The sequence below is a fragment of the Schistocerca nitens genome, chromosome 3 (assembly GCF_023898315.1).
Source record: "Schistocerca nitens isolate TAMUIC-IGC-003100 chromosome 3, iqSchNite1.1, whole genome shotgun sequence".
NCBI classification, from domain to species: Eukaryota; Metazoa; Arthropoda; class Insecta; order Orthoptera; family Acrididae; genus Schistocerca; species Schistocerca nitens.
The window spans coordinates 873,284,292-873,288,675 of NC_064616.1; positions in this window are offsets into that span (position 1 = coordinate 873,284,292).

Sequence of the window (4,384 nt, forward strand, 5' to 3'; positions counted from 1 at the left end):
GATCTCTCTCTGCTCTACAGCACAGACAGTGCATAGAATTTCTTTCTGAGTGTGATTCGGCGCTTTCTGACTTACTGAAATACAACAATGTTCGTTGACTACGTAAAGATCAAGTGTTTGGACGTTTTTAGCAAATAAAAGTAGCATCCTTCTTATTCACAAGGAGCAAGAAACAATCTGAGTTCCTAGCAAACGAACGCAGTGCGCAAGCTGTGGCTTTGTTCAAGGACATTCTGAAACATTTAAATGCGCTCAGTAGCGGGCTACAGTGAAATGCGAAATTAATACACGATCTGATACGAAGTGTGTCTTCTGTGCGTCGCAAGTTGGTTATCTTTGAAAAAATCATTGTAACTCGATTACTTTGTCACTTTTCAACCATTTTTGAATATAAAAATAATTCTTAAACAGACATTTCAGTATTCTAAAATTTTTTGTCAGATCTTAAGAAGGAATTTGCAGCAAGATTCCTCGACTTGATTTCCTTACAAACGTATAAAATAACAACCGTTGAAGAATTTTGCAGTAAACATGTCCCAGAAAAAGATGAAAATTTTAAAAATACTAGCCGTGTACCTGGCTACTATGATTGGTGTCACATATACTTGTGAAATTTCATTTTCAATTTTTTTTTAAGAACAAGTATCGCTCCAGATGAACGGCCGCCCACCTTGTATACACTATTCCCATAAGCTGCTCTCCACGTCATCCTGAATTGAAACAAATAGGGGTGTCTGTTGTATTTTTTTATTTTGTGAGTGAAAATTAAAATAAAAATGGTACTGAATACACGTTTTGTATACTTTTTCAACGGAAATTTGGCTATCTTTTGTATTCCAATTTTCTGTGTGCGCTCAGTCTGACATGTCTTCACGAATCACAAGGAAGTACCTTGGGTCAGAGGTGGTGTTTCTGGATACACTTTAAACATATTTCTTGGTACTCCCACTGATTAGGTAGTCATGCTATATTCATTAATTTAGAATCCATTTTCTAAACACACACCATAAATATAATTTCATCCCCCTGCTTCAGTCCACTAAATCAAATTCACTTTGTACACATTCCCTGTGGCAAGGTAAACCATATTTCTCCACTGTGATCCCATTCTGGTATAGAAAACCTTTGACTATTTGTTTGGGAAGAATAGAACAAAATGTTTAAATCAGATTTGGAGGCATGTCAAAATAGACCAACAATTAAGGCGACTGCATGTGAAAAGCATGATATTCAGTATGCTACTGGTATCACAGCCTATTCATTTATTGATTTTACAACACTACATGTATCTTCTGGGATGTATATGAAATGTTCCAAGCTCCTCAATTTCCTGCTTGATATCAATTTGTACTATAAATACTGCAGTAATAGAATCACTGCCAACCTGTTGCAAGCCCTCTGCTGTAACACTACAATGGCAATTCACTTATCAGTTTAACTGCTTACTTGCAGAAGTAGCTTATTAGATAACACTACACTGAGTATGTGTTTCAATCTGTCCACATCATGTTTGAGAGCTGGTCACCAGGAACTGAGCTAACTGCCAGTGATGTAACCACCAGCCTACAGACATCCCCCCCCCCCCCCCCCCCAATGAGAGAGAGAGAGAGAGCTCTGGCACAGTCAACGTGACAGGTAGAAAGTGTTTGTGTTAGCACTCACTAAACAACCATTAATCAGATATAGTCACACCTTGAAAACTCTTAGAAAGCCAGCTCCTATGATTGCACCACTGACAGCAGCGTTGACGAACTTCCATTTGGCATGTAAGTAGGAGACAATCGTGACGAAATCTCTCGTTCATCACAGGTGATGAAGCAGTTATTGTTTTGCCGCCATCATGTTATGGCATGTGGCTGAGGTTTGTTCAGAAAAGAGGTACCACGGAAAAGCATTAATTTCTGGAGCGGAATCCACCAGGAATCTGCATCCAATATTTTTGTCTGTAATAGACAGATGGTTAGCATTGCATCGTACACTACACTTGTTTTTGTTATTTTCTGGGAGGTGTTATCTCCATGATGCATCTGTGGCCACCCACTATAGCTCATCGTTCCTGTTTGGGTAATTGCACAGCATTGTACATTGTCTTGAATTGCGTCCAAACTTTCTGTGGAATCAACAAGTTGTCTTTTTACGTGAAGCAGTTGCACTGCCATCAAAGTTTTGTTCTTTGTGCACCCAAGTTTTGTTTGCAGGTACTGACCTATATGTGACCAGCCATTGATTTTCATTGACTGGTTTTCACTGCCTTAGCCATTTTCTGGTGGTGATTGCGGCATCTTCCTTGTGAAGTCACATGATCTGGGGCCAGTAGCATTTACTGATGTCATGTGCATTCCGGGGCCAGGAGCATCTTCATTGTTCATCATGTACGTTCTGGAGTGCTGTCGGAAGATGAAATCTGGCCACAGAAATCATTATCTTGCACGTAATCAGCCATTATGCCTGCCTTCTTTGCTAGGTTTGTCAATCGCTGGTTAGTATCCGCCACCGGCACAGGATGTATTTTTGCAGGAAGTTTGTTAAGTCATGTCAGACGTAATGCAGTTCCAGTCACGAGATCTTCACCTGCAAAAGAATGCAGTTCCCTCAGCACTTCAGATGATTTCAGTTGCACGTAAGTGTGAGGTGAAAGCAGTTGTTTCAAACGTTCGTGCTCTGGCAAGGAATAGCGTTCAATCAACGAGTCTTTCTCATGTGCGATTGATTGTTCATGTAGCTCATTCTCAATGTTTTTCATGTGATCATTAACTAACTGTGCACACTAACACATAGTTGTCGAAGTCACTGGGCACTTGGTGTTTGTGAAACATCGCTTCCACTTGAAGAAACCAGAATTAACTCTTTGTTGACCAGAATAGTGGGAGCTTCACATTACCGATGTTTGGTAGGGATGAAGCATTTTGCAAATCTAGTTTGATGTGGAAACCCGACAGTACATTTGTAGTCGGAATTGAAGTGGTTGGAGAAGAGAACAACAGTTTCTTCTTTAAGTGCTGTAGCAAGGGGCGTCAGTGTTGTCTCCATTGTCAGTAAGAATGAGCATGCTGTTGTCATTAAATTTTTGTGTGTTCTTGTCCATATTTCAACAATGCAGGGTTTAAGCTTCACTGTTACGCTAACTACAAATGAGGAAATGATGTACGGAAAACATAATACCGATTCAGTGAAGATTTATTTGACTTGATCGCTAATAACATACGACTTTACAAGACAACACGCAAAAGCAAACTGAGAGAAATACAGGGTGATTCAAAAAGAATACCACAACTTTAGGAATTTAAAACTATGCAATGACAAAAGGCAGAGCTAAGCACTATCTGTTGGTGAATTAAGGGAGCTATAAAGTTTCATTTAGTTGTACATTTTTTCGCTTGAGGCGCTGTTGACTAGGCGTCAGCGTCAGTTGATGCTAAGATGGCGACCGCTCAACAGAAAGCTTTTTGTGTTATTGAGTACGGCAGAAGTGAATTGGCTGTTCCCTCAGCTCGAACAAGAAGCACAACAATTCATATTTCAGCAGGATGGAGCGCCACCACATTGGCACTTATCTGTCCGTAACTACCTGAACGTCAACTACCCGAGGCGATGGATCGCCCGCCAGGCAGCCCGTGACAGAGCACTTCATCACTGGCCTCCAAGAAGCCCTGATCTTACCCCCTGCGATTTTTTCTTATGGGGGTATGTTAAGGATATGGTGTTTCGGCCACCTCTCCCAGCCACCATTGATGATTTGAAACGAGAAATAACAGCAGCTATCCAAACTGTTACGCCTGATATGCTACAGAGAGTGTGGAACGAGTTGGAGTATCGGGTTGATATTGCTCATGTGTCTGGAGGGGGCCGTATTGAACATCTCTGAACTTGTTTTTGAGTGAAAAAAAACCTTTTTAAATACTCTTTGTAATGATGTATAACAGAAGGTTATATTATGTTTCTTTCATTAAATACACATTTTTAAAATTGTGGTATTCTTTTTGAATCACCCTGTATATCACTTCACGTAACTCTTATCACTGTACTTAGTCGATTGGTCGATCTCGTGGTCACCACAATATACACTCCTGGAAATTGAAATAAGAACACCGTGAATTCATTGTCCCAGGAAGGGGAAACTTTATTGACACATTCCTGGGGTCAGATACATCACATGATCACACTGACAGAACCACAGGCACATAGACACAGGCAACAGACCATGCACAATGTCGGCACTAGTACAGTGTATATCCACCTTTCGCAGCAATGCAGGCTGCTATTCTCCCATGGAGACGATCGTAGAGATGCTGGATGTAGTCCTGTGGAACGGCTTGCCATGCCATTTCCACCTGGCGCCTCAGTTGGACCAGCGTTCGTGCTGGACGTGCAGACCGCGTGAGAC